This window comes from Oryctolagus cuniculus, chromosome 16, assembly GCF_964237555.1.
Source record: "Oryctolagus cuniculus chromosome 16, mOryCun1.1, whole genome shotgun sequence".
Classification (NCBI taxonomy): domain Eukaryota; kingdom Metazoa; phylum Chordata; class Mammalia; order Lagomorpha; family Leporidae; genus Oryctolagus; species Oryctolagus cuniculus.
Window position 1 is genome coordinate 1,204,243 of NC_091447.1, and position 24,480 is coordinate 1,228,722.

The window sequence follows — 24,480 nt, forward strand, 5'->3', positions numbered from 1 at the left end:
CTCCTGGATGAAAACAAAACTATCTGGTGTGTTGTGGCTATCTCAATCCCAGATCTTGCTACAGCCTCTGTGTGTGTTTGTGTTTACTGGACATTCTCTATGGACTTTAAGGTTTTGAATGCATTTTAGCAGGACCCTTTTTGTTTTTAGCTGCCAAACGCTAATTGGTTTCACCTGGAGTCAAATCCGCCACACATTCGAGTTTTATAGGAAGAAAGTTTCAGAAACCTGAGAAAACATGATATTTCTTTCTGTAAACATGACATTGGATGCATTTGCCGAACAGGAAGATTGTGCTTTTCTCCAAAACCACTTTCACGGTGATTTTTTGGTTAAATTTCACTTCAAAACTACAACAATTTGTCCAGATACTCCTGGATGAAAACCAAACTATCTGGTGTGTTGTGGCTATCTCAATCCCAGATCTTGCTACAGCCTCTGTGTGTGTTTGTGTTTTCTGGATATTCTCTGTGGACTTTACAGTTTTGAATGCATTTTAGCATGTAAGTTTTTTTTTTAGCTGCCAAACGCTAATTGCTTTCATCTGCAGTCAAATCCTCCACACATTCGGGTTTTCTAGGAAGAAAGCTTCAGAAACCTGAGAAAATATGACATTTCTTTCTGTAAACATGACATTGGATGAATTTGCCGAACAGGAAGATTATGCTTTTCCCCAAAACCACTTTCAAGGTGATTTTTTGGTTAAATTTCACTTCAAAACTGCAACAATTTTTCCAGATACTCCTGGATGAAAACAAAACTATCTGGTGTGTTGTGGCTATCTCAATCCCAGATATTGCTACAGCCTCTGTGTGTGTTTGTGTTTTCTGGACATTCTCTATGGACTTTAAGGTTTTGAATGCATTTTAGCAGGACCCTTTTTGTTTTCTGCTGGCAAACGCTAATTGGTTCCACCTGGAGTCAAATCCGCCACACATTCGAGTTTTCTAGGAAGAAAGCTTCAGAAACCTGAGAAAACATGATATTTCTTTCTGTAAACATGACATTGGATGCATTTGCCGCACAAGAAGATTGTGCTTTTCTCCAAAACCACTTTCACGGTGATTTTTGCTAAATTTTAACCGAAATCCACAACGATTTGTCCAGATACTCCTGGATGAAAACAAAACTATCTGGTGTGTTGTGGCTATCTCAATCCCAGATCTTGCTACAGCCTCTGTGTGTGTTTGTGTTTTCTGGACATTCTCTGTGGACTTTACAGTTTTGAATGCATTTTAGCATGTAAGTTTTTGTTTTTAGCTGCCAAACGCTAATTGCTTTCATCTGGAGTCAAATCCTCCACACATTCGGGTTTTCTAGGAATAAAGCTTCAGAAACCTGAGGAAACATGATATTTCTTTCTGGAAACATGACATTGGATGCATTTGCCGAACAGGAAGATTATGCTTTTCCCCAAAACCACTTTCAAGGTGATTTTTTGGTTAAATTTCACTTCAAAACTGCAACAACTTTTCCAGATACTCCTGGATGAAAACAAAAGTATCTGGTGTGTTGTGGCTATCTCAATCCCAGATATTGCTATAGCCTCTGTGTGTGTTTGTGTCTTCTGGACATTCTCTATGGACTTTAAGGTTTTGAATGCATTTGAGCAGGACCCTTTTTGTTTTCTGCTGGCAAACGCTAATTGGTTCCACCTGGAGTCAAATCCTCCACACATTCGAGTTTTCTAGGAAGAAAGCTTCAGAAACCTGAGAAAACATGATATTTCTTTCTGTAAACATAACATTGGATGCATTTGCCGAACAGGAAGATTGTGCTTTTCTCCAAAACCACTTTCACGGTGATTTTTTTGTGAAATTTCACTTCAAAACTACAACAATTTGTCCAGATACTCCTGGATGAAAACCAAACTATCTGGTGTGTTGTGGCTATCTCAATCCCAGATCTTGCTACAGCCTCTGTGTGTGTTTGTGTTTACTGGACATTCTCTATGGACTTTACGGTTTTGAATGCATTTTAGCAGGACCCTTTTTGTTTTTAGCAGCCAAACGCTAATTGGTTCCACCTGGAGTCAAATCCTCCACACATTCGAGTTTTCTAGGAAGAAAGCTTCAGAAACCTGAGAAAACATGATATTTCTTTCTGTAAACATGACATTGGATGCATTTGCCGCACAAGAAGATTGTGCTTTTCTCCAAAACCACTTTCACGGTGATTTTTGCTAAATTTTAACCGAAATCCACAACGATTTGTCCAGATACTCCTGGATGAAAACAAAACTATCTGGTGTGTTGTGGCTATCTCAATCCCAGATCTTGCTACAGCCTCTGTGTGTGTTTGTGTTTTCTGGATATTCTCTGTGGACTTTACAGTTTTGAATGCATTTTAGCATGTAAGTTTTTTTTTTTAGCTGCCAAACGCTAATTGCTTTCATCTGCAGTCAAATCCTCCACACATTCGGGTTTTCTAGGAAGAAAGCTTCAGAAACCTGAGAAAATATGATATTTCTTTCTGTAAACATGACATTGGATGCATTTGCCGAACAGGAAGATTATGCTTTTCCCCAAAACCACTTTCAAGGTGATTTTTTGGTTAAATTTCAGTTCAAAACTGCAACAATTTTTCCAGATACTCCTGGATGAAAACAAAACTATCTGGTGTGTTGTGGCTATCTCAATCCCAGATATTGCTACAGCCTCTGTGTGTGTTTGTGTTTTCTGGACATTCTCTATGGACTTTAAGGTTTTGAATGCATTTTAGCAGGACCCTTTTTGTTTTCTGCTGGCAAACGCTAATTGGTTCCACCTGGAGTCAAATCCTCCACACATTCGAGTTTTCTAGGAAGAAAGCTTCAGAAACCTGAAAAAACATGATATTTCTTTCTGTAAACATGACATTGGATGCATTTGCCGAACAGGAAGATTGTGCTTTTCTCCAAAACAACTTTCACGGTGATTTTTTTGTTAAATTTCACTTCAAAGCTATAACAATTTGTCCAGATACTCCTGGATGAAAACAAAACTATCTGGTGTGTTGTGGTTATCTCAATCCCAGATCTTGCTACAGCCTCTGTGTGTGTTTGTGTTTACTGGACATTCTCTATGGACTTTACGGTTTTGAATGCATTTTAGCAGGACCCTTTTTGTTTTTAGCTGCCAAACGCTAATTGGTTCCACCTGGAGTCAAATCCGCCACACATTCGAGTTTTCTAGGATGAAAGTTTCAGAAACCTGAGAAAACATGATATTTCTTTCTGTAAACATGACATTGGATGCATTTGTCGCACAAGAAGATTGTGCTTTTCTCCAAAACCACTTTCACGGTGATTTTTGCTAAATTTCACCCGAAATCCACAACAATTTGTCCAGATACTCCTGGATGAAAACAAAACTATCTGGTGTGTTGTGGCTATCTCAATCCCAGATCTTGCTACAGCCTCTGTGTGTGTTTGTGTTTTCTGGACATTCTCTGGGGACTTTACAGTTTTGAATGCATTTTAGCAGGACCCTTTTTGTTTTCTGCTGCCAAACGCTAATTGCTTCCACCTGGAGTCAAATCCTCCACACCTTCGGGTTTTCTAGGAAGAAAGCTTCAGAAACCTGAGAAAACATGATATTTGTATTTGTAAACATGACATTGGATGCATTTGCCGAAAGGAAGATTGTGCTTTTCTCCAAAACCACTTTCAAAGAGATTTTTTGATTAAATTTCACCAAAAATCCACAACAATTTGTCCAGATACTCCTGGATGAAAACAAAACTCTCTGGTGTGTTGTGGCTATCTCAATCCCAGATCTTGCTACAGCCTCTGTGTTTGTGTTTTCTGGACATTCTCTATGGACTTTAAGGTTTTGAATGCATTTTAGCGTGTAAGTTTTTGCTTTTATCTGCCAAACGCTAATTGGTTCCACCTGGAGTCAAATCCTCCACACATTCGAGTTTTCTAGAAGAAAGCTTCAGAAACCTGAGAAAACATGATATTTCTTTCTGTAAACATGACATTGGATGCATTTGCCGCACAGGAAGATGGTGCTTTTCTCCAAAACCACTTTCAAGGTGATTTTTTGGTTAAATTTCACTTCAAACCTACAACAATTTTTCCAGATACTCCTGGATGAAAACAAAACTATCTGGTGTTTTGTGGCTAACTCAATCCCAGATCTTGCTAAAGCCTCTGTGTGTTTGTGTTTTCTGGACATTCTCTATGGACTTTAAGGTTTTGAATGCATTTTAGCAGGACCCTTTTTGTTTTCTGCTGCCAAACGCTAATTGGTTCCACCTGGAGTCAAATCCTCCACACATTCGAGTTTTCTAGGAAGAAAGCTTCAGAAACCTGAGAAAACATGATATTTCTTTCTGTAAACATGACATTGGATGCATTGCTGAACAGGAAGATTGTGCTTTTCTCCAAAACCACTTTCACGGTGATTTTTTTGTTATATTTTACTTCAAAACTACAACAATTTGTCCAGATACTCCTGGATGAAAACAAAACTATCTGGTGTGTTGTGGCTATCTCAATCCCAGATCTTGCTACAGCCTCTGTGTGTGTTTGTGTTTACTGGACATTCTCTATGGACTTTACGGTTTTGAATGCATTTTAGCAGGACCCTTTTTGTTTTTAGCTGCCAAACGCTAATTGGTTCCACCTGGAGTCAAATCCGCCACACATTCGAGTTTTCTAGGATGAAAGTTTCAGAAACCTGAGAAAACATGATATTTCTTTCTGTAAACATGACATTGGATGCATTTGTCGTACAAGAAGATTGTGCTTTTCTCCAAAACCACTTTCACGGTGATTTTTGCTAAATTTCACCCGAAATCCACAACAATTTGTCCAGATACTCCTGGATGAAAACAAAACTATCTGGTGTGTTGTGGCTATCTCAATCCCAGATCTTGCTACAGCCTCTGTGTGTGTTTGTGTTTTCTGGATATTCTCTGTGGACTTTACAGTTTTGAATGCATTTTAGCATGTAAGTTTTTTTTTTTAGCTGCCAAACGCTAATTGCTTTCATCTGCAGTCAAATCCTCCACACATTCGGGTTTTCTAGGAAGAAAGCTTCAGAAACCTGAGAAAATATGATATTTCTTTCTGTAAACATGACATTGGATGCATTTGCTGAACAGGAAGATTATGCTTTTCCCCAAAACCACTTTCAAGGTGATTTTTTGGTTAAATTTCAGTTCAAAACTGCAACAATTTTTCCAGATACTCCTGGATGAAAACAAAACTATCTGGTGTGTTGTGGCTATCTCAATCCCAGATATTGCTACAGCCTCTGTGTGTGTTTGTGTTTTCTGGACATTCTCTATGGACTTTAAGGTTTTGAATGCATTTTAGCAGGACCCTTTTTGTTTTCTGCTGGCAAACGCTAATTGGTTCCACCTGGAGTCAAATCCTCCACACATTCGAGTTTTCTAGGAAGAAAGCTTCAGAAACCTGAAAAAACATGATATTTCTTTCTGTAAACATGACATTGGATGCATTTGCCGAACAGGAAGATTGTGCTTTTCTCCAAAACAACTTTCACGGTGATTTTTTTGTTAAATTTCACTTCAAAGCTATAACAATTTGTCCAGATACTCCTGGATGAAAACAAAACTATCTGGTGTGTTGTGGTTATCTCAATCCCAGATCTTGCTACAGCCTCTGTGTGTGTTTGTGTTTACTGGACATTCTCTATGGACTTTACGGTTTTGAATGCATTTTAGCAGGACCCTTTTTGTTTTTAGCTGCCAAACGCTAATTGGTTCCACCTGGAGTCAAATCCGCCACACATTCGAGTTTTCTAGGATGAAAGTTTCAGAAACCTGAGAAAACATGATATTTCTTTCTGTAAACATGACATTGGATGCATTTGTCGCACAAGAAGATTGTGCTTTTCTCCAAAACCACTTTCACGGTGATTTTTGCTAAATTTCACCCGAAATCCACAACAATTTGTCCAGATACTCCTGGATGAAAACAAAACTATCTGGTGTGTTGTGGCTATCTCAATCCCAGATCTTGCTACAGCCTCTGTGTGTGTTTGTGTTTTCTGGACATTCTCTGGGGACTTTACAGTTTTGAATGCATTTTAGCATGTAAGTTTTTGTTTTCTGCTGCCAAACGCTAATTGCTTCCACCTGGAGTCAAATCCTCCACACCTTCGGGTTTTCTAGGAAGAAAGCTTCAGAAACCTGAGAAAACATGATATTTGTATTTGTAAACATGACATTGGATGCATTTGCCGAAAGGAAGATTGTGCTTTTCTCCAAAACCACTTTCAAAGAGATTTTTTGATTAAATTTCACCAAAAATCCACAACAATTTGTCCAGATACTCCTGGATGAAAACAAAACTCTCTGGTGTGTTGTGGCTATCTCAATCCCAGATCTTGCTACAGCCTCTGTGTTTGTGTTTTCTGGACATTCTCTATGGACTTTAAGGTTTTGAATGCATTTTAGCGTGTAAGTTTTTGCTTTTATCTGCCAAACGCTAATTGGTTCCACCTGGAGTCAAATCCTCCACACATTCGAGTTTTCTAGAAGAAAGCTTCAGAAACCTGAGAAAACATGATATTTCTTTCTGTAAACATGACATTGGATGCATTTGCCGCACAGGAAGATGGTGCTTTTCTCCAAAACCACTTTCAAGGTGATTTTTTGGTTAAATTTCACTTCAAACCTACAACAATTTTTCCAGATACTCCTGGATGAAAACAAAACTATCTGGTGTTTTGTGGCTAACTCAATCCCAGATCTTGCTAAAGCCTCTGTGTGTTTGTGTTTTCTGGACATTCTCTATGGACTTTAAGGTTTTGAATGCATTTTAGCAGGACCCTTTTTGTTTTCTGCTGCCAAACGCTAATTGGTTCCACCTGGAGTCAAATCCTCCACACATTCGAGTTTTCTAGGAAGAAAGCTTCAGAAACCTGAGAAAACATGATATTTCTTTCTGTAAACATGACATTGGATGCATTGCTGAACAGGAAGATTGTGCTTTTCTCCAAAACCACTTTCACGGTGATTTTTTTGTTATATTTTACTTCAAAACTACAACAATTTGTCCAGATACTCCTGGATGAAAACAAAACTATCTGGTGTGTTGTGGCTATCTCAATCCCAGATCTTGCTACAGCCTCTGTGTGTGTTTGTGTTTACTGGACATTCTCTATGGACTTTACGGTTTTGAATGCATTTTAGCAGGACCCTTTTTGTTTTTAGCTGCCAAACGCTAATTGGTTCCACCTGGAGTCAAATCCGCCACACATTCGAGTTTTCTAGGATGAAAGTTTCAGAAACCTGAGAAAACATGATATTTCTTTCTGTAAACATGACATTGGATGCATTTGTCGTACAAGAAGATTGTGCTTTTCTCCAAAACCACTTTCACGGTGATTTTTGCTAAATTTCACCCGAAATCCACAACAATTTGTCCAGATACTCCTGGATGAAAACAAAACTATCTGGTGTGTTGTGGCTATCTCAATCCCAGATCTTGCTACAGCCTCTGTGTGTGTTTGTGTTTTCTGGATATTCTCTGTGGACTTTACAGTTTTGAATGCATTTTAGCATGTAAGTTTTTTTTTTTAGCTGCCAAACGCTAATTGCTTTCATCTGCAGTCAAATCCTCCACACATTCGGGTTTTCTAGGAAGAAAGCTTCAGAAACCTGAGAAAATATGATATTTCTTTCTGTAAACATGACATTGGATGCATTTGCCGAACAGGAAGATTATGCTTTTCCCCAAAACCACTTTCAAGGTGATTTTTTGGTTAAATTTCAGTTCAAAACTGCAACAATTTTTCCAGATACTCCTGGATGAAAACAAAACTATCTGGTGTGTTGTGGCTATCTCAATCCCAGATATTGCTACAGCCTCTGTGTGTGTTTGTGTTTTCTGGACATTCTCTATGGACTTTAAGGTTTTGAATGCATTTTAGCAGGACCCTTTTTGTTTTCTGCTGGCAAACGCTAATTGGTTCCACCTGGAGTCAAATCCTCCACACATTCGAGTTTTCTAGGAAGAAAGCTTCAGAAACCTGAGAAAACATGATATTTCTTTCTGTAAACATGAGATTGGATGCATTTGCCGAAAAGGAAGATTGTGCTTTTCTCCAAAACAACTTTCACGGTGATTTTTTTGTTAAATTTCACTTCAAAGCTATAACAATTTGTCCAGATACTCCTGGATGAAAACAAAACTATCTGGTGTGTTGTGGCTATCTCAATCCCAGATCTTGCTACAGCCTCTGTGTGTGTTTGTGTTTACTGGAAATTCTCTATGGACTTTACGGTTTTGAATGCATTTTAGCAGGACCCTTTTTGTTTTTAGCTGCCAAACGCTAATTGGTTCCACCTGGAGTCAAATCCGCCACACATTCGAGTTTTCTAGGATGAAAGTTTCAGAAACCTGAGAAAACATGATATTTCTTTCTGTAAACATGACATTGGATGCATTTGTCGCACAAGAAGATTGTGCTTTTCTCCAAAACCACTTTCACGGTGATTTTTGCTAAATTTCACCCGAAATCCACAACAATTTGTCCAGATACTCCTGGATGAAAACAAAACTATCTGGTGTGTTGTGGCTATCTCAATCCCAGATCTTGCTACAGCCTCTGTGTGTGTTTGTGTTTTCTGGACATTCTCTGGGGACTTTACAGTTTTGAATGCATTTTAGCATGTAAGTTTTTGTTTTCTGCTGCCAAACGCTAATTGCTTCCACCTGGAGTCAAATCCTCCACACATTCGGGTTTTCTAGGAAGAAAGCTTCAGAAACCTGAGAAAACATGATATTTGTATTTGTAAACATGACATTGGATGCATTTGCCGAAAGGAAGATTGTGCTTTTCTCCAAAACCACTTTCAAAGAGATTTTTTGATTAAATTTCACCAAAAATCCACAACAATTTGTCCAGATACTCCTGGATGAAAACAAAACTCTCTGGTGTGTTGTGGCTATCTCAATCCCAGATCTTGCTACAGCCTCTGTGTTTGTGTTTTCTGGACATTCTCTATGGACTTTAAGGTTTTGAATGCATTTTAGCGTGTAAGTTTTTGCTTTTATCTGCCAAACTCTAATTGGTTCCACCTGGAGTCAAATCCTCCACACATTCGAGTTTTCTAGAAGAAAGCTTCAGAAACCTGAGAAAACATGATATTTCTTTCTGTAAACATGACATTGGATGCATTTGCCGCACAGGAAGATGGTGCTTTTCTCCAAAACCACTTTCAAGGTGATTTTTTGGTTAAATTTCACTTCAAAACTACAACAATTTTTCCAGATACTCCTGGATGAAAACAAAACTATCTGGTGTGTTGTGGCTATCTCAATCCCAGATCTTGCTAAAGCCTCTGTGTGTTTGTGTTTTCTGGACATTCTCTATGGACTTTAAGGTTTTGAATGCATTTTAGCAGGACCCTTTTTGTTTTCTGCTGCCAAACGCTAATTGGTTCCACCTGGAGTCAAATCCTCCACACATTCGAGTTTTCTAGGAAGAAAGCTTCAGAAACCTGAGAAAACATGATATTTCTTTCTGTAAACATGACATTGGATGCATTTGCCGAACAGGAAGATTGTGCTTTTCTCCAAAACCACTTTCAAGGTGATTTTTGTTAAATTTCACACGAAATCCACAACAATTTCCAGATACTCCTGGATGAAAACAAAACTATCTGGTGTGTTGTGGCTATCTCAATCCCAGATCTTGCTACAGCCTCTGTGTGTGTTTGTGTTTTCTGGACATTCTCTATGGAGTTTAAGGTTTTGAATGCATTTTAGCATGTAAGTTTTTGTTTTTAGCTGCCAAACGCTAATTGGTTCCATCTGGAGTCAAATCCTCCACACATTAGGGTTTTCTAGGAAGAAAGCTTCAGAAACCTGAGAAAACATGATATTTCTTTCTGTAAACATGACATTGGATGCATTTGCCGAACAGGAAGTTTGTGCTTTTCTCCAAAACCACTTTCAAAGTTATTTTTTGGTTAAATTTCACCCGAAATCCACAACAATTTGTCCAGATATTCCTGGATGTAAACAAAACTATCTGGTGTGTTGTGGCTATCTCAATCCCAGATCTTGCTACAGCCTCTGTGTGTGTGTGTGTTTTCTGGACAGTCTCTATGGACTTTACGGTTCTCAATGCATTTTAGCATGTAAGTTTTTGTTTTTAGCTGCCAAACGCTAATTGGTTCCAGCTGGAGTCAATTCCTCCACACATTCGAGTTTTCTAGAAGAAAGCTTCAGAAACCTGAGAAAACATGATATTTCTTTCTGCAAACATGACATTGGATGCATTTGCCGAACAGGAAGATTGTGCTTTTCTCCAAAACCACTTTCACGGTGATTTTTGTTAAATTTCACCAGAAATCCACAACAATTTCCAGGTACTGCTGGATGAAAACAAAACTATCTGGTGTGTTGTGGCTATCCCAATCCCAGATCTTGCTGCAGCCTCTGTGTGTGTTTGTGTTTTCTGGACATTCTCTATGGACTGTACGGTTTTGAATGCATTTTAGCATGTCAGGTTTTGTTTTTAGCTTCCAAACGCTAATTGGTTCCACCTGGAGTCAAATCCACCACACATTCGAGTTTTCTAGGAAGAAAGCTCCAGAAACATGAGAAAATATGATATTTGTATTTGAAAACATGACATTGGATGCATTTGCCGAACAGGAAGATTGTGCTTTTCTCCAAAACCACTTTCACGGTTTTTTTTGGTTAAATTTCACCCAAAATTCACAACAATTTGTCCAGATACTCCTGGATGAAAACAAAACTATCTGGTGTGTTGTGGCTATCTCAATCCCAGATCTTGCAACAGCCTCTGTGTGTGTTTGTGTTTTCTTTACATGCTCTATGGACTTTACAGTTTTGAATGCATTTTGGCCTGTAAGTTTTTGTTTTTAGCAGCCAAACGCTAATTGGTTCCACCTGGAGTCAAATCCTCCACACATTCGAGTTTTCTAGGAAGAAAGCTCCAGAAACCTGAGAAAACATGATATTTCTTTCTGTAAACATGACATTGGATGCAATTGCCAAACAGGAAGATTGTGCTTTTCTCCAAAACCACTTTCACGGTGATTTTTGGATAAATTTCACCCAAAATCCACAACAATTTGTCCAGATACTCCTGGATGTAAGCAAAACTATCTGTTGTGTTGTGGCTATCCCAATCCCAGATCTTGCTGCAGCCTCTGTGTGTGTTTGTGTTTTCTGGACATTCTCTATGGACTGTACGGTTTTGAATGCATTTTAGCATGTAAGGTTTTGTTTTTAGCTTCCAAACGCTAATTGGTTCCACCTGGAGTCAAATCCACCACACATTCGAGTTTTCTAGGAATAAAGCTCCAGAAACCTGAGAAAATATGATATTTGTATTTGAAAACATGACATTGGATGCATTTGCCAAACAGGAAGATTGTGCTTTTCTCCAAAACCACTTTCACGGTGATTTTTGGTTAAATTTCACCCAAAATCCACAACAATTTGTCCAGATACTCCTGGATGAAAACAAAACTATCTGGTGTGTTGTGGCTATCTCAATCCCAGATCTTGCTACAGCCTCTGTGTGTGTTTGTGTTTTCTTTACATGCTCTATGGACTTTACAGTTTTGAATGCATTTTGGCATGTAAGTTTTTGTTTTTAGCTGCCAAACGCTAATTGGTTCCACCTGCAGTCAAATCCTCCACACATTCGAGTTTTCTAGAAGAAAGCTTCAGAAACCTGAGAAAACATGATATTTCTTTCTGGAAACATGACATTGGATGAATTTGCTGAACAGGAAGATTGTGCTTTTCTCCAAAACCACTTTCACGATGATTTTTGGTTAAATTTCACCCAAAATCCACAACGATTTGTCCAGATGCTCCTGGATATAAACAAAACTATCTGGTGTGTTGTGGCTATCTCAATCCCAGATCTTGCTACAGCCTCTGTGTGTGTTTGTGTTTTCTGGACATTATCTATGGACTTTACAGTTTTCAATTCATTTTAGCATGTAAGTTTTTGTTTTTAGCTGCCAAACGCTAATTGGTTCCACCTGGAGTCAAATCCTCCACTCATTCGAGTTTTCTAGGAAGAAAGCTCCAGAAACCTGAGAAAACATGATATTTCTTTCTGTAAACATGACATTGGATGCATTTGCCAAACAGGAAGATTGTGCTTTTCTCCAAAACCACTTTCAAGGTGATTTTTTGGTTAAATTTCACTTCAAAACTACAACAATTTGTCCAGATACTCCTGGATGTACACAAAACTATCTGGTGTGCTGTGGCTATCTCAATCCCAGATCTTGCTACAGCCTCTGTGTTTGTGTTTTCTGGACATTCTCTATGGACTTTACGGTTTTGAATGCATTTTAGCATGTAAGTTTTTGTTTTTAGCTGCCAAACGCTAATTGGTTCCACCTGGAGTCAAATCCTCCACACATTCGAGTTTTCTAGGAAGAAAGCTTCAGAAACCTGAGAAAACATGATATTTCTTTCTGTAAACATGACATTGGATGCATTTGCCGAACAGGAAGATTGTGCTTTTCTCCAAACCACTTTCAAAGTTATTTTTTGGTTAAATTTCACCCGAAATCCACAACAATTTGTCCAGATATTCCTGGATGTAAACAAAACTATCTGGTGTGTTGTGGCTATCTCAATCCCAGATCTTGCTACAGCCTCTGTGTGTGTTTGTGTTTTCTGGACAGTCTCTATGGACTTTACGGTTCTGAATGCATTTTAGCATGTAAGTTTTTGTTTTTAGCTGCCAAACGCTAATTGGTTCCAGCTGGAGTCAAATCCTCCACACATTCGAGTTTTCTAGAAGAAAGCTTCAGAAACCTGAGAAAACATGATATTTCTTTCTGCAAACATGACATTGGATGCATTTGCCGAACAGGAAGATTGTGCTTTTCTCCAAAACCACTTTCACGGTGATTTTTGTTAAATTTCACCCAAAATCCACAACAATTTCCAGGTACTGCTGGATGAAAACAAAACTATCTGGTGTGTTGTGGCTATCTCAATCCCAGATCTTGCTACAGCCTCTGTGTGTGTTTGTGTTTTCTGGACATTCTCTATGGACTGTACGGTTTTGAATGCATTTTAGCATGTCAGGTTTTGTTTTTAGCTTCCAAACGCTAATTGGTTCCACCTGGAGTCAAATCCACCACACATTCGAGTTTTCTAGGAATAAAGCTCCAGAAACATGAGAAAATATGATATTTGTATTTGAAAACATGACATTGGATGCATTTGCCGAACAGGAAGATTGTGCTTTTCTCCAAAACCACTTTCACGGTGATTTTTGGTTAAATTTCACCCAAAATTCACAACAATTTGTCCAGATACTCCTGGATGAAAACAAAACTATCTGGTGTGTTGTGGCTATCTCAATCCCAGATCTTGCTACAGCCTCTGTGTGTGTTTTTGTTTTCTTTACATGCTCTATGGACTTTACAGTTTTGAATGCATTTTGGCATGTAAGTTTTTGTTTTTAGCTGCCAAACGCTAATTGGTTCCACCTGGAGTCAAATCCTCCACACATTCGAGTTTTCTAGGAAGAAAGCTCCAGAAACCTGAGAAAACATGATATTTCTTTCTGTAAACATGACATTGGATGCATTTGCCGAACAGGAAGATTGTGCTTTTCTCCAAAACCACTTTCACGGTGATTTTTGGATAAATTTCACCCAAAATCCACAACAATTTGTCCAGATACTCCTGGATGTAAGCAAAACTATCTGTTGTGTTGTGGCTATCCCAATCCCAGATCTTGCTGCAGCCTCTGTGTGTGTTTGTGTTTTCTGGACATTCTCTATGGACTGTACGGTTTTGAATGCATTTTAGCATGTAAGGTTTTGTTTTTAGCTTCCAAACGCTAATTGGTTCCACCTGGAGTCAAATCCACCACACATTCGAGTTTTCTAGGAATAAAGCTCCAGAAACCTGAGAAAATATGATATTTGTATTTGAAAACATGACATTGGATGCATTTGCCAAACAGGAAGATTGTGCTTTTCTCCAAAACCACTTTCACGGTGATTTTTGGTTAAATTTCACCCAAAATCCACAACAATTTGTCCAGATACTCCTGGATGAAAACAAAACTATCTGGTGTGTTGTGGCTATCTCAATCCCAGATCTTGCTACAGCCTCTGTGTGTGTTTGTGTTTTCTTTACATGCTCTATGGACTTTACAGTTTTGAATGCATTTTGGCATGTAAGTTTTTGTTTTTAGCTGCCAAACGCTAATTGGTTCCACCTGGAGTCAAATCCTCCACACATTCGAGTTTTCTAGGAAGAAAGCTCCAGAAACCTGAGAAAACATGATATTTCTTTCTGTAAACATGACATTGGATGCATTTGCCGAACAGGAAGATTGTGCTTTTCTCCAAAACCACTTTCACGGTGATTTTTGGATAAATTTCACCCAAAATCCACAACAATTTGTCCAGATACTCCTGGATGTAAGCAAAACTATCTGTTGTGTTGTGGCTATCCCAATCCCAGATCTTGCTGCAGCCTCTGTGTGTGTTTGTGTCTTCTGGACATTCTCTATGGACTGTACGGTTTTGAATGCATTTTAGCATGTAAGGTTTTGTTTTTAGCTTCCAAACGCTAATTGGTTCCACCTGGAGTCAAATCCACCACACATTCGAGTTTTCTAGGAATAAAGCTCCAGAAACCTGAGAAAATATGATATTTGTATTTGAAAACATGACATTGGATGCATTTGCCAAACAGGAAGATTGTGCTTTTCTCCAAAACCACTTTCACGGTGATTTTTGGTTAAATTTCACCCAAAATCCACAACAATTTGTCCAGATACTCCTGGATGAAAACAAAACTATCTGGTGTGTTGTGGCTATCTCAATCCCAGATCTTGCTACAGCCTCTGTGTGTGTTTGTGTTTTCTTTACATGCTCTATGGACTTTACAGTTTTGAATGCATTTTGGCATGTAAGTTTTTGTTTTTAGCTGCCAAACGCTAATTGGTTCCACCTGCAGTCAAATCCTCCACACATTCGAGTTTTCTAGAAGAAAGCTTCAGAAACCTGAGAAAACATGATATTTCTTTCTGGAAACATGACATTGGATGAATTTGCTGAACAGGAAGATTGTGCTTTTCTCCAAAACCACTTTCACGATGATTTTTGGTTAAATTTCACCCAAAATCCACAACGATTTGTCCAGATGCTCCTGGATATAAACAAAACTATCTGGTGTGTTGTGGCTATCTCAATCCCAGATCTTGCTACAGCCTCTGTGTGTGTTTGTGTTTTCTGGACATTCTCTATGGACTTTACGGTTTTGAATGCATTTTAGCAGGACCCTTTTTGTTTTCTGCAGGCAAACGCTAATTGGTTCCACCTGGAGTCAAATCCTCCACACATTCGAGTTTTCTAGGAAGAAAGCTCCAGAAACCTGAGAAAACATGATATTTCTTTCTGCAAACATGACATTGGATGCATTTGCCAAACAGGAAGATTGTGCTTTTCTCCAAAACCACTTTCACGGTGATTTTTGTTAAATTTCACCCGAAATCCACAACAATTTCCAGGTACTGCTGGATGAAAACAAAACTATCTGGTGTGTTGTGGCTATCTCAATCCCAGATCTTGCAACAGCCTCTGTGTGTGTTTGTGTTTTCTGGACATTCTCTATGGACTGTACGGTTTTGAATGCATTTTAGCATGTCAGGTTTTGTTTTTAGCTTCCAAACGCTAATTGGTTCCACCTGGAGTCAAATCCACCACACATTCGAGTTTTCTAGGAAGAAAGCTCCAGAAACATGAGAAAATATGATATTTGTATTTGAAAACATGACATTGGATGCATTTGCCGAACAGGAAGATTGTGCTTTTCTCCAAAACCACTTTCACGGTGATTTTTGGTTAAATTTCACCCAAAATTCACAACAATTTGTCCAGATACTCCTGGATGAAAACAAAACTATCTGGTGTGTTGTGGCTATCTCAATCCCAGATCTTGCTACAGCCTCTGTGTGTGTTTGTGTTTTCTTTACATGCTCTATGGACTTTACAGTTTTGAATGCATTTTGGCATGTAAGTTTTTGTTTTTAGCTGCCAAACGCTAATTGGTTCCACCTGGAGTCAAATCCTCCACACATTCGAGTTTTCTAGGAAGAAAGCTCCAGAAACCTGAGAAAACATGATATTTCTTTCTGTAAACATGACATTGGATGCATTTGCCGAACAGGAAGATTGTGCTTTTCTCCAAAACCACTTTCACGGTGATTTTTGGATAAATTTCACCCAAAATACACAACAATTTGTCCAGATACTCCTGGATGTAAGCAAAACTATCTGTTGTGTTGTGGCTATCCCAATCCCAGATCTTGCTGCAGCCTCTGTGTGTGTTTGTGTTTTCTGGACATTCTCTATGGACTGTACGGTTTTGAATGCATTTTAGCATGTAAGGTTTTGTTTTTAGCTTCCAAACGCTAATTGGTTCCACCTGGAGTCAAATCCACCACACATTCGAGTTTTCTAGGAAGAAAGCTCCAGAAACATGAGAAAATATGATATTTGTATTTGAAAACATGACATTGGATGCATTTGCCAAACAGGAAGATTGTGCTTTTCTCCAAAACCACTTTCACGGTGATTTTTGGTTAAATTTCACCCAAAATCCACAACAATTTGTCCAGATACTCCTGGATGAAAACAAAACTATCTGGTGTGTTGTGGCTATCTCAATCCCAGATCTTGCTACAGCCTCTGTGTGTGTTTGTGTTTTCTGGACATTATCTATGGACTTTACAGTTTTGAATTCATTTTAGCATGTAAGTTTTTGTTTTTAGCTGCCAAACGCTAATTGGTTCCACCTGGAGTCAAATCCTCCACTCATTCGAGTTTTCTAGGAAGAAAGCTCCAGAAACCTGAGAAAACATGATATTTCTTTCTGTAAACATGACATTGGATGCATTTGCTGAACAGGAAGATTGTGCTTTTCTCCAAAACCACTTTCAAAGTTATTTTTTGGTTAAATTTCACCCGAAATCCACAACAATTTGTCCGGATATTCCTGGATGTAAACAAAACTATCTGGTGTGTTGTGGCTATCTCAATCCCAGATCTTGCTACAGCCTCTGTGTGTGTTTGTGTTTTCTGGACAGTCTCTATGGACTTTACGGTTCTGAATGCATTTTAGCATGTAAGTTTTTGTTTTTAGCTGCCAAACGCTAATTGGTTCCAGCTGGAGTCAATTCCTCCACACATTCGAGTTTTCTAGAAGAAAGCTTCAGAAACCTGAGAAAACATGATATTTCTTTCTGCAAACATGACATTGGATGCATTTGCCGAACAGGAAGATTGTGCTTTTCTCCAAAACCACTTTCACGGTGATTTTTGTTAAATTTCACCCGAAATCCACAACAATTTCCAGGTACTGCTGGATGAAAACAAAACTATCTGGTGTGTTGTGGCTATCTCAATCCCAGATCTTGCTACAGCCTCTGTGTGTGTTTGTGTTTTCTTTACATGCTCTATGGACTTTACAGTTTTGAATGCATTTTGGCATGTAAGTTTTTGTTTTTAGCTGCCAAACGCTAATTGGTTCCACCTGCAGTCAAATCCTCCACACATTCGAGTTTTCTAGAAGAAAGCTTCAGAAACCTGAGAAAACATGATATTTCTTTCTGGAAACATGACATTGGATGAATTTGCTGAACAGGAAGATTGTGCTTTTCTCCAAAACCACTTTCACGATGATTTTTGGTTAAATTTCACCCAAAATCCACAACGATTTGTCCAGATGCTCCTGGATATAAACAAAACTATCTGGTGTGTTGTGGCTATCTCAATCCCAGATCTTGCTACAGCCTCTGTGTGTGTTTGTGTTTTCTGGACATTCTCTATGGACTTTACGGTTTTGAATGCATTTTAGCAGGACCCTTTTTGTTTTCTGCTGGCAAACGCTAATTGGTTCCACCTGGAGTCAAATCCTCCACACATTCGAGTTTTCTAGGAAGAAAGCTCCAGAAACCTGAGAAAACATGATATTTCTTTCTGCAAACATGACATTGGATGCATTTGCCAAACAGGAAGATTGTGCTTTTCTCCAAAACCACTTTCACGGTGATTTTTGTTAAATTTCACCCGAAATCCACAACAATTTCCAGGTACTGCTGGATGAAAACAAAACTATCTGGTGTGTTGTGGCTATCTCAATCCCAGATCTTGCAACAGCCTCTGTGTGTGTTTGTGTTTTCTGGACATTCTCTATGGACTGTACGGTTTTGAATGCATTTTAGCATGTCAGGTTTTGTTTTTAGCTTCCAAACGCTAATTGGTTCCACCTGGAGTCAAATCCACCACACATTCGAGTTTTCTAGGAAGAAAGCTCCAGAAACATGAGAAAATATGATATTTGTATTTGAAAACATGACATTGGATGCATTTGCCGAACAGGAAGATTGTGCTTTTCTCCAAAACCACTTTCACGGTGATTTTTGGTTAAATTTCACCCAAAATTCACAACAATTTGTCCAGATACTCCTGGATGAAAACAAAACTATCTGGTGTGTTGTGGCTATCTCAATCCCAGATCTTGCTACAGCCTCTGTGTGTGTTTGTGTTTTCTTTACATGCTCTATGGACTTTACAGTTTTGAATGCATTTTGGCATGTAAGTTTTTGTTTTTAGCTGCCAAACGCTAATTGGTTCCACCTGGAGTCAAATCCTCCACACATTCGAGTTTTCTAGGAAGAAAGCTCCAGAAACCTGAGAAAACATGATATTTCTTTCTGTAAACATGACATTGGATGCATTTGCCGAACAGGAAGATTGTGCTTTTCTCCAAAACCACTTTCACGGTGATTTTTGGATAAATTTCACCCAAAATACACAACAATTTGTCCAGATACTCCTGGATGTAAGCAAAACTATCTGTTGTGTTGTGGCTATCCCAATCCCAGATCTTGCTGCAGCCTCTGTGTGTGTTTGTGTTTTCTGGACATTCTCTATGGACTGTACGGTTTTGAATGCATTTTAGCATGTAAGGTTTTGTTTTTAGCTTCCAAACGCTAATTGGTTCCACCTGGAGTCAAATCCACCACACATTCGAGTTTTCTAGGAAGAAAGCTCCAGAAACATGAGAAAATATGATATTTGTATTTGAAAACATGACATTGGATGCATTTGCCAAACAGGAAGATTGTGCTTTTCTCCAAAACCACTTTCACGGTGATTTTTGGTTAAATTTCACCCAAAATCCACAACAATTTGTCCAGATACTCCTGGATGAAAACAAAACTATCTGGTGTGTTGTGGCTATCTCAATCCCAGATCTTGCTACAGCCTCTGTGTGTGTTTGTGTTTTCTTTACATGCTCTATGGACTTTACAGTTTTGAATGCATTTTGGCATGTAAGTTTTTGTTTTTAGCTGCCAAACGCTAATTGGTTCCACCTGCAGTCAAATCCTCCACACATTCGAGTTTTCTAGAAGAAAGCTTCAGAAACCTGAGAAAACATGATATTTCTTTCTGGAAACATGACATTGGATGAATTTGCTGAACAGGAAGATTGTGCTTTTCTCCAAAACCACTTTCACGATGATTTTTGGTTAAATTTCACCCAAAATCCACAACGATTTGTCCAGATGCTCCTGGATATAAACAAAACTATCTGGTGTGTTGTGGCTATCTCAATCCCAGATCTTGCTACAGCCTCTGTGTGTGTTTGTGTTTTCTGGACATTATCTATGGACTTTACAGTTTTCAATTCATTTTAGCATGTAAGTTTTTGTTTTTAGCTGCCAAACGCTAATTGGTTCCACCTGGAGTCAAATCCTCCACTCATTCGAGTTTTCTAGGAAGAAAGCTCCAGAAACCTGAGAAAACATGATATTTCTTTCTGTAAACATGACATTGGATGCATTTGCCTAACAGGAAGTTTGTGCTTTTCTCCAAAACCACTTTCAAAGTTATTTTTTGGTTAAATTTCACCCGAAATCCACAACAATTTGTCCAGATATTCCTGGATGTAAACAAAACTATCTGGTGTGTTGTGGCTATCTCAATCCCAGATCTTGCTACAGCCTCTGTGTGTGTTTGTGTTTTCTGGACATTCTCTATGGACTTTACGGTTCTGAATGCATTTTAGCATGTAAGTTTTTGTTTTTAGCTGCCAAACGCTAATTGGTTCCAGCTGGAGTCAATTCCTCCACACATTCGAGTTTTCTAGAAGAAAGCTTCAGAAACCTGAGAAAACATGATATTTCTTTCTGCAAACATGACATTGGATGCATTTGCCGAACAGGAAGATTGTGCTTTTCTCCAAAACCACTTTCACGGTGATTTTTGTTAAATTTCACCCGAAATCCACAACAATTTCCAGGTACTGCTGGATGAAAACAAAACTATCTGGTGTGTTGTGGCTATCCCAATCCCAGATCTTGCTGCAGCCTCTGTGTGTGTTTGTGTTTTCTGGACATTCTCTATGGACTGTACGGTTTTGAATGCATTTTAGCATGTAAGGTTTTGTTTTTAGCTTCCAAACGCTAATTGGTTCCACCTGGAGTCAAATCCACCACACATTCGAGTTTTCTAGGAAGAAAGCTCCAGAAACATGAGAAAATATGATATTTGTATTTGAAAACATGACATTGGATGCATTTGCCAAACAGGAAGATTGTGCTTTTCTCCAAAACCACTTTCACGGTGATTTTTGGTTAAATTTCACCCAAAATCCACAACAATTTGTCCAGATACTCCTGGATGAAAACAAAACTATCTGGTGTGTTGTGGCTATCTCAATCCCAGATCTTGCTACAGCCTCTGTGTGTGTTTGTGTTTTCTTTACATGCTCTATGGACTTTACAGTTTTGAATGCATTTTGGCATGTAAGTTTTTGTTTTTAGCTGCCAAACGCTAATTGGTTCCACCTGCAGTCAAATCCTCCACACATTCGAGTTTTCTAGAAGAAAGCTTCAGAAACCTGAGAAAACATGATATTTCTTTCTGGAAACATGACATTGGATGAATTTGCTGAACAGGAAGATTGTGCTTTTCTCCAAAACCACTTTCACGATGATTTTTGGTTAAATTTCACCCAAAATCCACAACGATTTGTCCAGATGCTCCTGGATATAAACAAAACTATCTGGTGTGTTGTGGCTATCTCAATCCCAGATCTTGCTACAGCCTCTGTGTGTGTTTGTGTTTTCTGGACATTCTCTATGGACTTTACGGTTTTGAATGCATTTTAGCAGGACCCTTTTTGTTTTCTGCTGGCAAACGCTAATTGGTTCCACCTGGAGTCAAATCCTCCACACATTCGAGTTTTCTAGGAAGAAAGCTCCAGAAACCTGAGAAAACATGATATTTCTTTCTGCAAACATGACATTGGATGCATTTGCCAAACAGGAAGATTGTGCTTTTCTCCAAAACCACTTTCACGGTGATTTTTGTTAAATTTCACCCGAAATCCACAACAATTTCCAGGTACTGCTGGATGAAAACAAAACTATCTGGTGTGTTGTGGCTATCTCAATCCCAGATCTTGCAACAGCCTCTGTGTGTGTTTGTGTTTTCTGGACATTCTCTATGGACTGTACGGTTTTGAATGCATTTTAGCATGTCAGGTTTTGTTTTTAGCTTCCAAACGCTAATTGGTTCCACCTGGAGTCAAATCCACCACACATTCGAGTTTTCTAGGAAGAAAGCTCCAGAAACATGAGAAAATATGATATTTGTATTTGAAAACATGACATTGGATGCATTTGCCGAACAGGAAGATTGTGCTTTTCTCCAAAACCACTTTCACGGTGATTTTTGGTTAAATTTCACCCAAAATTCACAACAATTTGTCCAGATACTCCTGGATGAAAACAAAACTATCTGGTGTGTTGTGGCTATCTCAATCCCAGATCTTGCTACAGCCTCTGTGTGTGTTTGTGTTTTCTTTACATGCTCTATGGACTTTACAGTTTTGAATGCATTTTGGCATGTAAGTTTTTGTTTTTAGCTGCCAAACGCTAATTGGTTCCACCTGGAGTCAAATCCTCCACACATTCGAGTTTTCTAGGAAGAAAGCTCCAGAAACCTGAGAAAACATGATATTTCTTTCTGCAAACATGACATTGGATGCATTTGCCGAACAGGAAGATTGTGCTTTTCTCCAAAACCACTTTCACGGTGATTTTTGTTAAATTTCACCCAAAATACACAACAATTTGTCCAGATACTCCTGGATGTAAGCAAAACTATCTGTTGTGTTGTGGCTATCCCAATCCCAGATCTTGCTGCAGCCTCTGTGTGTGTTTGTGTTTTCTGGACATTCTCTATGGACTGTACGGTTTTGAATGCATTTTAGCATGTAAGGTTTTGTTTTTAGCTTCCAAACGCTAATTGGTTCCACCTGGAGTCAAATCCACCACACATTCGAGTTTTCTAGGAAGAAAGCTCCAGAAACATGAGAAAATATGATATTTGTATTTGAAAACATGACATTGGATGCATTTGCCAAACAGGAAGATTGTGCTTTTCTCCAAAACCACTTTCACGGTGATTTTTGGTTAAATTTCACCCAAAATCCACAACAATTTGTCCAGATACTCCTGGATGAAAACAAAACTATCTGGTGTGTTGTGGCTATCTCAATCCCAGATCTTGCTACAGCCTCTGTGTGTGTTTGTGTTTTCTTTACATGCTCTATGGACTTTACAGTTTTGAATGCATTTTGGCATGTAAGTTTTTGTTTTTAGCTGCCAAACGCTAATTGGTTCCACCTGCAGTCAAATCCTCCACACATTCGAGTTTTCTAGAAGAAAGCTTCAGAAACCTGAGAAAACATGATATTTCTTTCTGGAAACATGACATTGGATGAATTTGCTGAACAGGAAGATTGTGCTTTTCTCCAAAACCACTTTCACGATGATTTTTGGTTAAATTTCACCCAAAATCCACAACGATTTGTCCAGATGCTCCTGGATATAAACAAAACTATCTGGTGTGTTGTGGCTATCTCAATCCCAGATCTTGCTACAGCCTCTGTGTGTGTTTGTGTTTTCTGGACATTATCTATGGACTTTACAGTTTTCAATTCATTTTAGCATGTAAGTTTTTGTTTTTAGCTGCCAAACGCTAATTGGTTCCACCTGGAGTCAAATCCTCCACTCATTCGAGTTTTCTAGGAAGAAAGCTCCAGAAACCTGAGAAAACATGATATTTCTTTCTGTAAACATGACATTGGATGCATTTGCCAAACAGGAAGATTGTGCTTTTCTCCAAAACCACTTTCAAGGTGATTTTTTGGTTAAATTTCACTTCAAAACTACAACAATTTGTCCAGATACTCCTGGATGTACACAAAACTATCTGGTGTGTTGTGGCTATCTCAATCCCAGATCTTGCTACAGCCTCTGTGTTTGTGTTTTCTGGACATTCTCTATGGACTTTACGGTTTTGAATGCATTTTAGCAGGACCCTTTTTGTTTTCTGCTGGCAAACGCTAATTGGTTCCACCTGGAGTCAAATCCTCCACACATTCGAGTTTTCTAGGAAGAAAGCTCCAGAAACCTGAGAAAACATGATATTTCTTTCTGCAAACATGACATTGGATGCATTTGCCAAACAGGAAGATTGTGCTTTTCTCCAAAACCACTTTCACGGTGATTTTTGTTAAATTTCACCCGAAATCCACAACAATTTCCAGGTACTGCTGGATGAAAACAAAACTATCTGGTGTGTTGTGGCTATCTCAATCCCAGATCTTGCAACAGCCTCTGTGTGTGTTTGTGTTTTCTGGACATTCTCTATGGACTGTACGGTTTTGAATGCATTTTAGCATGTCAGGTTTTGTTTTTAGCTTCCAAACGCTAATTGGTTCCACCTGGAGTCAAATCCACCACACATTCGAGTTTTCTAGGAAGAAAGCTCCAGAAACATGAGAAAATATGATATTTGTATTTGAAAACATGACATTGGATGCATTTGCCGAACAGGAAGATTGTGCTTTTCTCCAAAACCACTTTCACGGTGATTTTTGGTTAAATTTCACCCAAAATTCACAACAATTTGTCCAGATACTCCTGGATGAAAACAAAACTATCTGGTGTGTTGTGGCTATCTCAATCCCAGATCTTGCTACAGCCTCTGTGTGTGTTTGTGTTTTCTTTACATGCTCTATGGACTTTACAGTTTTGAATGCATTTTGGCATGTAAGTTTTTGTTTTTAGCTGCCAAACGCTAATTGGTTCCACCTGGAGTCAAATCCTCCACACATTCGAGTTTTCTAGGAAGAAAGCTCCAGAAACCTGAGAAAACATGATATTTCTTTCTGTAAACATGACATTGGATGCATTTGCCTAACAGGAAGATTGTGCTTTTCTCCAAAACCACTTTCACGGTGATTTTTGGATAAATTTCACCCAAAATACACAACAATTTGTCCAGATACTCCTGGATGTAAGCAAAACTATCTGTTGTGTTGTGGCTATCCCAATCCCAGATCTTGCTGCAGCCTCTGTGTGTGTTTGTGTTTTCTGGACATTCTCTATGGACTGTACGGTTTTG